Here is an 11,779-nt window from a genome sequence, read left to right as displayed (position 1 = left end):
TCCCCCCACCTTCAAATAAATAAAAGAACATTAAAAAAAAAAAGAAAATATAATTGACAATGCACAGCAGTATCTAATGGTGGAAATTCACTCAGCCTAATTTTATAGAACTCTGGAAACTAGGGTGGTCTAGCAAAGGCTGGAAGAGGAGGCAGACCTTGAAGGCCAGGAGAGTTGCAGACAACCACTGAGAAGGAAATGTGCTCAACAAACAGGGGCAAGTGGGAAAGCACATGGCAAGTTTAGAGACTAATCAATATACCTCTGGTAAAAGCATGATGTGGTCAGACCCAGGTAGAGAATAATAAATCTAAAGAGCACAAGTGATGTCACTCCATTCTGTACCCAAAACAGACATGACCAATACATCCCAGTATTACAGCCTTGCTGTGGTCTCAGAATCCTTCTCAACACCATGCTCCAGTTAGCCACCAACTGACAGAGTTAGCACTCATGATAAAAAATCATTTTGTTCTCCCTGAGACAGAATGGGGTAAACTTGGTCCAGGCAAGGAATTCTGGGGTTGGTTGGACATGTCCAGATCACTGAGTCAAGATGGCTTCCTGGATATTAGAAGCAAAGAGGGTTTATGTTGGTTACATCTCACTCCCAGAGCCAGAAGGAGTTTTGATCTTGATGGCCAGTTAGGCTGACACTCTTGGAACCATCTGGGCATCATCAACTCTGATGTGACCCCAGGCTCCAAATCCTTCCAAATTCTTACAAAGGGGCCTTATAGTAGCTTATCCCTAAAGATGGCCACCTTTAATTCCTTCTTTTCCTGTGCACACATTCCACTTCCCCATTGAGAGGTAAAGTTTAATCCCCAATCCCTTTGAACCTAACTTGATTCGTGACTGCTCAGTCGATGGAATATGGCAGAAATGACACAGTGCCAGTTCGGATCCCAGACTTTAAGAAGATTAGCAGTTTCTACTTCCTCTCTCTTGGGAGCCTCTAGCCATCATGTAGGAAATCTGGTGACCCTGCTAAAGAGACCACATAGAGAACAGACAGAGAGGGAGCAACTCTGGGACTATAAGACAGAGAGAGAGAGAGGGAGAGAGAGAGAGAGAGAGAGAGAGAGGTCCAGCCATCCCAGTCCCCCAACTGAACCCAGCCATGCAGCTCTTCACTGCCAAGGTCTCTGACAAGAGGATAAAGATTTCCTGGACTCTCTTGACCAGCCCAGCCATGAACTGAATCCCACTGAGAGATCCATGTCAATGCCACATGGAGCAGAAAATTGCCCAAATTCTGCCCACATTCCTGGCCCAAGAATCATAAACAATAAAGTGATTATTCTCTTAAGCAGCTAAATGAGGAGTGGATTGTACTGCATCAATAGATATCCAGGATTATCTGTGCATGAGCCCCACTCCACAGGCAACTGTAAGTACTTCTCAGGGCTCTGGGTTCTGAACTAATCCCTGCAAGTCCCCTGGGTCTTACCGTGTCCAAGGCAGAGTCAGGGACTTGCATTCTGGATCAAGATGCCACATTTCTGATCACCCACAGCCTTGGCCTCAGCTCACTTTTCTCCTTTAAGTTACTATATATAATTTCTGGAGAACCCAAGTTAATCACTGACTTCAAGACTCAAAGGTCCAAAGTGTTGTCTAATCGTTATTCTGTTTTTAAAGGATACAAAGGGCAAACTTCTCTTCCTTCTGAGGCTAGTGCCTTTGAGAGTTGCAGCCAGTGCTTGGCTTAGGACTGGACAGCATGTTGGTTCAGAAACTCCAAAGAAAGTCTGAGAGTTGGCGTGTTGATAATCCTCACCTGCTCCAGCCACAGGGTAATTACGAATCAGTTTGCTGAACAGATCCAGGACTCCTGAAGCTCAATGTAGCCCAAAAGCTCACAGGGTCTGGCCAGCCCATTTGACAGATAAGAACACGGAGACTTGTAGATGAGGTATGGTGTGTTCAGGGTCATAGATGAAGTTAGCACAGCCAGCAGCCAGACACCAGTCCCCTGAGTCACAGTCTAGGAGTCCAGTACTGACTGTCTCCCTGTACTGATGACACTGGGGAAGAGGCCAAAACCCCCAGGGAAACACTTCCCCTGCACACCCTCTGGTTTGTGTGTGGCCTCTGCACCATTCTTTGAACCATTCTTGGCTTAAGGCACACATACAAGCCAAGTACAGGCTTGCTCCCACTTTGGGTCTCTCTCCAAAAACCCAAGGAAAACTGCACCATAGGCAAGAGCAAAAAGACCCTCTATTTTTAACTCTCTTCCCGTCCCCTAACACACGTATATAGTACCTCTGGCTATAGGGCATTTTCTGGTTTAATATTGTGCATGTGCATCCTCAGCCCTTTATGTTGGATTGTATATTTTGGTGCAAAGCCACAAGGGTTAAACCTGGATGGTTCCTGTTTTTTCGTTTTGTTTTGTTTTGTTTGTTTGTTTGTTTGTTTGTTTGTTTGTTTGTTTTTAGATGATTCCTGTCTGAACAAAAAAGGCAAATCCAGATCCCTCTGTTGATATCCATGTACCCATATCCATCTACCAATGAACATTCTGCATGGACCCTGGTGCCTGCAGATGCCCTTTGCTGCTCTAACCCTAGCTTGAATACTCAGGCTTGGTGGCATCCCACAGCGATTCAGTAAGGCAGAAGAGCTCCTCTAACAATACTTATTTTCACAAGGCATTGTTGGAAGTTGTTGCAACATGCACTTTCGATTACCAACAATAATGCCCTATGTGCCACTCTTCTAGGTGGTTTGCAAATGGGTTATCTCTCTTAATCCCCACAACATCTCTCTTAATCCCCACATCTGATGAGGTAGGATAGAGGTAGGCTCTACTATCTCTATTCTTTATAGATGAGGAGGCTGGGGCTCAAAGAAGTTTAGAAACAAGCTCAAGGTGACCAGAAAGTAAGCAGGACTGTAATTTGGACAGAAGTCCAGCCAAATCCAAATCCATGTCCTGAGCCACCATACTGCATTGCTTTATAGAAAATTATCTCCACATAGTTCATTAGTGTAATTCATGTCAAACACATAAAACCATAACCTATATAACAATCAGAGTGATACAGAGATCATAGAAATACAGTCCAGCAAACAAAGGGAAGTTCAAATGGTTTATGTTCTTTTTTTAAATTGAGATTTCATTGATACATAGCATTATATTAATTTTAACATAATGATTTATATTTGTGTATATATATAGAAATATTGTTCATGCTCTTTACATGCATTTTTTAAACATCATGGAGGAATTTCGTAGATCATACATATGTTTCCCCAAATCTTCCTCTTATCTTTAAACCATTTCTTTCACAAACCAAACCTACTGCACTTCTCTCTTCAAGATCTGCCTCAAGTCTCCTTCCCCAGATAGAAACCAAACTCAAGGACAGCTATTTCCTTGTGTACACTACCCTCTCCCAAAGCGATTCATTTTCAGCCAGTTTTTAAGAAAATGTTTTGATGTGCCTTTATGGCTTTGGAAAAGATACAGGAGCAGCTGGGTGGAAAGCGAGGTCACAGAGGCATGAAGGGGGGTGCTTTTTCTAAACATGTTTCCCACTCATGCAAGGTATGCTTCCCTGATCCAGGCTTGCATCACCTGAAAGGAAAAACCTGTTGATGACTAACTAGTCTGGCCTTAACTCTTACAATGACCTAAAAGAACTATTTAGTCAAAGTAGGGCCCTCCTCTGAGGGTGGGCCAGGGGTAGTAATCCCCTGGGCTGAAACTCTCCTGGGCAGAGAGGACAAATGGGAGAAAGGTTGGGGACATACTGCACTAATAATTTCTGTTCTGTCATACTTACATTCTGGGCTTGTGTAGTTTATTTTATTTTATTTTATTTTATTTTATTTTATTAACGTTTATTTATCTTTGAGACAGAGAGAGACAGAGCATAAATGGGGGAGGGGCAGAGAGAGAGGGAGACACAGAATCTGAAACAGGCTCCAGGCTCTGAGCCATCAGCCCAGAGCCCGATGTGGGGCTCGAACCCATGGACCGTGAGAAGGTGACCTGAGTTGAAGTCAGACGCTTAACCGACTGAGCCACCCAGGTGCCCCGGGCTTGTGTATTTTATTGATTGAGTGATAGATTTTCCAAATACAGACTCTATAGTGAGAATCCTGGAAAAAGCTCTGGAGTATATTTGTACACTGGCTTCCTCAAGAGGAACAACAAAAACATCTTGGGGTGGGGGTGGGGGTGGGGGGAGAACGGCCATACATTTAATAGCAGCACAAGCTAAGAAGTGGTTTTCCATTGAAAGACACCTCTCTACTAGCTAAATACTTTCTTTAAAATCATTGAATGCTTTCTTTAGAAGCAAAAGAGTTGGTACAGTATGTGAAAGTTGTGAAGAGAGTAAATCCTAAGAGTTTTCATTATGAGAAAAAAATTTGTTTCTTTTTTTCTTAATCTACATGAAATGAGGGATGTAAACTAAACTTTACTGGAGTAATCATTTCACAATATATGTAAATCAAATCATTATGCCACACATCTTAAACTTACACAGGGCTGTACATCAATCATACCTTAAATTACAAAAAGAAAAAAAGGGAGAAAAAAGCAAAAGAGTTAATGAAAATTTTCTCTAAGTCCTATGACTGCCTGAAAGCCCAGGATTTTAGAAGACAGAATTGAATGAGTACAGTTATTCCTATGGCTTCTTGGAAAACATCATGAAATCCCTATTATTTTATTATCATAGTCATATATAAAAATAATTGGTGAAAATTAACAAGGCCATCAGGCCCACGTTTAAAAAATGAAGGTTGGAAGGAGAAGATCCAAGCTGAGTGCTTCTCGTAATATCTTATCAAAGCATGAGGTTAGGCCTGAGCTGTAGGTAACCCCAAATGACCTTGATCTGATGCCAGGGTGAAAGCCCAGACTCAGGCCCACCATGTTGCACCATTCTAGAGGTTTGATTTTTGCTTCTCTGAGTTGACCAGTGCACACCCTGTCCATGGCAGCCCTACTTTACAGATAATGGTTTTCAGAGACAGCATTTCCTCCTATGACAAAACAGAAGCACCACTTTTGCCTTAAAAATAGATTTAGGGGCTACAGAAGTTAGTTGAGAAAGAATAAACACAATCCAAGCCCAGAACAGCCAAAGAAAAACACTTGTCCAGGCTCCTGCCACGTGGCCCCTTCCCAGTTTCCCATGGGTCATTTATGGTCGGGACCAAATGCTGTAAGTAAGGGGTATGCAGTGACTGGTGTTGTCCCCCTACCGGCTACCCATGATGTGCAATTTTCATTTATAATTGTGGATGAGTTATATCTGTGCTCGGAGAGGGGCAGGGAGGGGCTATGGGGGCCAAGGGACTTAGATAAATAGGTTGCAAAAGATGTAGTGAAAAACGCCAGACCAAAATTGAAGAGACTGAATTCGGCCAGTTCAAACTGAACATGCCCTTCCCGCCACCCGCAGCCCGGTATCATTTCATCCTTCTGAGAATGAGGGCTGCTGAGAGCTACTGTTACCACCATGATGGGGATGAGACAGCTCTCAGATATTTGGGAACAGATTGATGATGCTTCAGTTCTCTTCTAAAAATGAAAAACCTTGGTGATGTTGTAGGCTTCTGGGACCTAACGTGAACTTTCGCAGTGTTCACCTTTTCCAGATTGGTGCGACTCTATCTTTCTACAGAGGGTATGTCAGTCTGCTGGGGCTGCCATAACAGAATATCAGACTGGGTGGCTTGAACAACAGAAATTTGTTTTCTTACAGTTCTGGAAGATGGAAGTCCACGATCAAAGAAGACACCTGGCTTGTATACACCTGCCTTCTCAACCATAAGTTCACATGGCTCTTCCTCTGTGTACTATCAGGGGGAAGAGAGAGCTCCCTGGTGTCTCTTCTCTTTTTTAAGGACACTAGTCCTTATCAGATTAAGGTTCGACCCATATTACCTCATTTAATCTTGATTACCTCCTCAAAGACCCTATTTCCAAATGCAGTCACACTAGGGGATGAGGGCTTCAACATATGAATTTGGGGTGTGGGGGTACACAATTCAGTCCATAACAGAGGGTTTCTGACTAGAAGGAAATGATGGGATTATTTTGCATTTATTTATGTATGTATGTATGTATGTATGTATGTATTTATTTATTTATTTATAATATTTTTAAGTAATCTCTACACCCAACATCGGGCTTGAAGTCACAACCCTGAGATCCAGAGCTACATGCTCCACTGACTGAGCCAGCCACGCACCCCGAGATTATTTTGCTCTTAAATAAATCTGCCTTCTGCCCAGGTTCTCTCTTACAGCTTCCTACTATGCCCTTTGCCCGAGTTAGGAGGCTCCTCTTCACGCACCCCATGTCTCCCTGACAACACGCTTCTCTGCTGCTCTCACTCGCCACTCCTTCGAACTGCCGCCCATGGCAGTCCTCCTCCTTGAAATAGATCCCCCACTTTTCTCAGACATAATCTTGTCAAATCCTGTCCCCACTGCCTCCAAAACCTGTTACTTATTTATAAATTGAGGTTATTTCTGAAGATGTTACCCTATGTGCTTCGTCTACAAAAACCTCAGAGTCAAACTGCATCTGACAAGTGAGTAATACATACAGGACCATAGAGCAAACATCTTGGTCAACGCTTTCATTCATTCATTCATTCAACAAATATTTATTGAACACTACTACATGCAGTCACTAATCCAGGTGTGAACAAAACAGGCAAAGAATCCTTCCTTCATAGAGCTTACATTCTTCCTGTCCATATTTTCCTTTTACCCTGATTTCATTTGTTTTTGAAATATTTATTATCCTGTCTATTTCAATCATATTGTATCTGCCAATATCTCCGATCTTATTATATTGTATAAATCTATAACCTTATTATATGGTAGCATTTTTTCCCAAGGGTCCAATGGCTTTTAACAATAAATAAGTAGGGCCATTGTAAGGAATAAATTAGATGATATATACAACATCGTAAGCACAATTGTGAGGTTCAATTCAAGGCACCTTTCTATCTTTTAAAATCCCAGATATTCTCTTAAAATCCCCTCTCTCCAGAAAATGCAAGGATTTTCTCCTCTTTTACTGTCTTTCTTTAGTACATAGTCACCCATTGTGTAGTTTGACCCATTGTTATAGTCCCTAATTCTTTCATGTGTATAAACCAGGCTTCCCTTGGAATAGATTGTATATTCTTTAATGTATATTCTTAACCCACACAACACAATCTAAGTTTACATAAGAGATGAAGTAGTGAGATGCCTGGTTGGCTCAGTCGGTTAAGCGTCCAATTCTTGATTTCTGCTCAGGTCATGATCTCACGGTTTGTGGGTTTTAGTCCCGCGTTGGCACAGAGCTTGCTTGGGGTTCTCTCTCTCTCCCTTCTCTAACCCTCCCGCCCCACCCCCCACCCCCCGCCACTTGTGTGTGTGTGTGTGTGTGTGTGTGTGTGTATGTGTGAACGTGCATGTGTGTGCACTCTCTCTCTCAAAATAAATAAACTTAGAAGAAAGAGAGAAAGATGAAGTAGTGTGTGAACATTCTCATTCCCATCCTCACTCTTTATTTTATTTTTAAAATCTGGCCTTCTTTACAAAACAATACATGGCTACTTAATTAGGGTGAAGGCCCTTCGTCTGCATTTAAAAGATAATTTGATTTGTGTAGCTAGAACACATCCATCTTTAACATGGGGGAAAAGCAAAGACACCTCAAACAAAAGAAACGTTTCATATAATTAAGAGTAAAGACCAAGAATATTACAGTGTTTTCTATAATAGGAAAAATCTGCAGTCAAAATATTGAGAAAAAGAGCACTGGTTAAATCAATTGTGGTGCATCCATTGGATGGAGTATTATGCATTCATTAAAAAACATTTGAAGGCGCTTTAATGAAATGGGAAGAAGTATACAATGTGCTATTAAGTGAGGTGGAATAGCATTCAAAACTGCAGAGTATGAGCTCAATTTTGTAAGTACTTCATTTACAATATCCACAAACACACAAAAAAGGATGGACCAGCGATATCTTAGAAATGGAAAGTATCGGGTGCCTGGGTGGCTCAGTTGTTAAGCATCCAACTTCAGCTCAGGTCATGATCTCACAATTCGTGAGTTCGAGCCCCACATCAGGTGAGCTCAAGCCCCACTCCTGGTAAGCACAAGCCCCGATTCAGGGAAAACACGAGCCCCCTGTGAGCTGCACTTCTCTCTCTCTCACTGTTCTAGTTCACTTGCTCCTTCTCTCTCTCCCTCAGAAAAAAAAAAAATAGAAAGAAATGAAAGGTATGTGTGGGTGGCGAAATTATTAATGAAAATTTACTTCATTTGCATATAGCTATTACTTTTACAATTGTTAAAAAGAACACACATGGTATTGAAATCTAAAGTTAAAGAAGGATTTCAAGGCATCCCTTCAGGGGTGGGTGCTGCATTGGGGAATGTGAGGATTGCCAGTTGTCCTGTGCATGGGGTCAGGACTTAGCCCTTGGTCCTAGCATTCAGAAAGTATAGCTTTAAGTAATAAGGTTGCATTTCTTTTAAAATACCATGTCATTAAGGCTTTCCATGAAATCCAATGGATGCTTTTCACAAATAAGACAAAAGCTTCTCTAGAAATAAACATGAGTACTTTGCCCTTCATTCAGAAAGAATGAAGCCCTTTGCTATCCCATGTATTGGGTTGGTGGGGAGAGTGGAGCTGAGAAGACCAGCTGGTGGCCAATGGTCATTTCCAAAAGAGAACAGGGAGGGCCACTCATCTGAAATAAATCCAATATGAGGGCATAGGCCATTCTCCCTCAGTCCCTCCCCCTGCCCCAGGGCATGGGTCATTCTCCCTCAGTCCCTCCCCCCTGCCCTAGCAGACGGAGAAGAGAATTCATAGCTAGTGCTCATTCCTCCAGCCAATATCTCTGCTGGTATTTTGAACAAGGCATAAAACTTGCAATTCTATTAAAAACACATGTCTCTTGTTTCAAAGCATGGTTAGCAACAGCCACTGATAGTCAGTAAACATGCCATCAACCCGCAGAATACACTCATTGAACTCCAAGTCTCAAATTCTGAGTATTATATTTTTACAAAGAAACATAGGATCTTCTGGCTGGAATAAATTTTGAGATAATCTCTTGGGCCTTCTCTCTGACTTTTGAAAAGCCTGAAAACAATAACTGTCCCATTTTTACCACTTCTCAAAGACAGAAGATCAGTGGGGCAGAATTTTAAAAAATGGGCAATGGGGAGAAAAGAGAAGACTAATTAATGAACTACAGAGTGGGCAATGTGGAATCCAAGAGTTGGGAGGTTGTCAGTCCTTATGTCTCTATCATCAGCCAACACGTGCCAATGAGAAGTCCCTACTCAAATAAGGGTTTTGCTTAGATGCTGCATGGACTAGAAGTTTGTGTCCCTTCAAAATTCATATGTTGAAGCCCTAACCCCCAGTGTGATGGCATTTGCAGGCAGGGCCTTTGAGAGGTAATTATGGTTAGATGAAGTCACCAGAGGTAAGGCCTCATGATGTAATTAACGCCCTTATAAAAAGAGGAAGAGACTCGGGTCTCTCTCTTCTTCCCCTCATGCAACACGTGAGGACATAAGGAGAAGCCAGCCATCTGCAAACTAGGAAGAGAGCCCTTTCCAGACACTGAATCTGCTGGTATCTGATCTTAGACTTTCCAGCATCCAGAACTGTAAGAAAAAAATGTTGTGTAAGCCTCCCAGTCTCTGGTATTTTGCTATGGCAGCCTGAGCCGACTAAGACATCATTCAAATAGGGAAGATTTGCATTTGCTAAACTCTAAGGGGACATTCACTGCTAAAGAATTTGGGCTCTGCCGTTAGACAAAAGGCTTTAAATCCACTTCCCCACTCAACAGCTATGGTAGCTTAACCTGGCTAAGACTTTGGTACAACAGGGGTAACAGGATGCCTCCTTCATGGGATTGCTTGATGATTAATACGAGACAAAAAAGGTCACTAACAGAGGGCATGGCATGCCCTACTCTGTAATTCCTCTCCCCCTCTACCCACGGTAATGCTTCAATAATGCTCACAAGAAAGTCAATGTGAAGAACATGTAAGCCAAAGTTGGGTGAGGAGAGACAGATACTCAGCCAGCAAATAATTGAGAATTGACTGTATGTCTGTGAGCTGGAGTTTCTGTAGAACACTAGCCATATGGCTGCTTCGAAGCCAGTTCCATATACACAAATTACCAAGCATTTAAATGCTTCCCCTCAAATCCTGATGCTTGGGGCAGAGGGGATAGATGGGAGGGAACCTCCAGATCAGATATTTTAGACTCCAGGAAAGGCAACAGAAAGCTTTATTTATCTGGGCTCCCCAGCTTGCTAATTAACTTACGGACTGGAAACTATTCTCGTGTGTCAGCGCCTGCACATCTTCTCATTATTAGAAAAACATCTGCTCATTATCCCCATGGTTTCCAAATGTGAGAGAGGACCAGAGTTATGTTCCCAGATGCAAATGTATGACATCAAAGCTGCCTCAGGCACTGGTGGTCCTCACAGAGTTAGGGCTTCAGGGAGATTAGAACAGGTATTGGTTTTTCTAAATAAAACAGGAAGGAAGCTTTCATCTTGGATGCTTCAGAAGGGATTGTGAGCGGAAAGACACCTGTGTATATACTAGGGGTCTGCTGTTTAATTGGTCAAGAAAAAACATTTATCCTCACTCTACCCCTTTTCTATATATAACTCAGGCTTTGGTCGCTGGACAAATATTTACAGGGGATCTACTGTGCACTAGGTACTGGTTCTGTACAACTGCAGCCTTGTGGCCCCCCCACCCCCGCAACCCCCCCCCCACCCCGGGAGATGGGAGCATGCCTAGCTCCTAACACTGCAGGAAGATTCCTGTCCTCTTCCCCATCGAACTGAAGGTGACCAACCCTCTTGGCCTATCCAGCTCTAAAAGGTTTCCTGGGACCTTCAGTGTTGGGATGTAGGACAGTCCCAGCAAAATAGGATGAGTTGGTCACCTTGTTCATGTGCCCTCTTCTTTCCCTTCTCCCCCCTTGGCAAGACAAATGGCTTCACCCTTCCCTCTCTGGGAGACTAATATATCACAGCTTGAAAATTGGGTGGGGGGGGAGTCTCAGTTTCCTCTCTATAAAGTGGGAAGAATATAAAACTCCCTTTCTCAGGGATGTTGGGGATATTATCAGGGCCTTACACGGAATGCAGCACCCTGGCTTAGATAAAGTGCATGGAGGGGTGAGGTAGGCACAACCTAAATAAAAAGACTGACAGCAGGGGTTGGGGCTTGGGGTGGGGGTAAAAACGAGCAGGAATGTAGGAAAGGAACAGAAGAGGGGGAATCAAAGTATGGTCCTCAAATCCTTCATTTCCGACCACTGGAAACCATCTGTTTAACTCATGGGCATCTCAAGCTCAATCTCCTCTGAGTGTCTACCAGCCCTTTCTTTTCCAAAGTTGGCCCCCTATCTATTGCTGTTCCCTCCTGTCTCCTGAAAGCCCCACCATCCACACTGGCCCAAGTCTGAAATTAGGCCTTATCTTTGTTTTCCCCTCTCCTTCTTGCCCTGGACCTCACTTATCACCTCCCTGTGGGGAGTCTTTCTCCCAGTCTTTTTCACACCTTGTCCTCCCCAACCCAATCCACTACCCCTGCCTGCTGTCATCTGGGCCAAATAACTTCCTGCTGCAACAGACCCTTGTCTCCAGTTTGTACCCCTCCAACCAGACTCCACTCAGAAGCCAGAGTGTGGTCTTTCTAAAGCATGGAGCTGATCCTCGAAACCTTTCCATAAATGCC

At 43.1% G+C, this 11,779-nt stretch overlaps 1 protein-coding gene and 1 pseudogene across 1 annotated transcript in view; both read right to left on the bottom strand.

The window, feature by feature from the left end:
* Positions 1 to 1,521, bottom strand: part of PDZD2 (PDZ domain containing 2) — a 313,071-nt gene extending 311,550 nt beyond the window's left edge. The window contains exon 1 of the mRNA XM_025924651.2: positions 1,454 to 1,521. The gene's annotated coding sequence lies outside the window, so the exon portion shown is untranslated. The remainder of the gene's footprint in view (positions 1 to 1,453) is intronic.
* Positions 1 to 11,779, bottom strand: part of LOC147584050 (uncharacterized) — a 124,317-nt pseudogene that overhangs the window by 64,827 nt on the left and 47,711 nt on the right.

The sequence above is a fragment of the Puma concolor genome, chromosome A1, assembly GCF_028749965.1.
Source record: "Puma concolor isolate L17-30 chromosome A1, mPumCon1.1.hap2, whole genome shotgun sequence".
NCBI classification, from domain to species: domain Eukaryota; kingdom Metazoa; phylum Chordata; class Mammalia; order Carnivora; family Felidae; genus Puma; species Puma concolor.
Note: the sequence above shows the minus strand (reverse complement) of the source record. Positions and strands in the feature narration are given on the sequence as shown.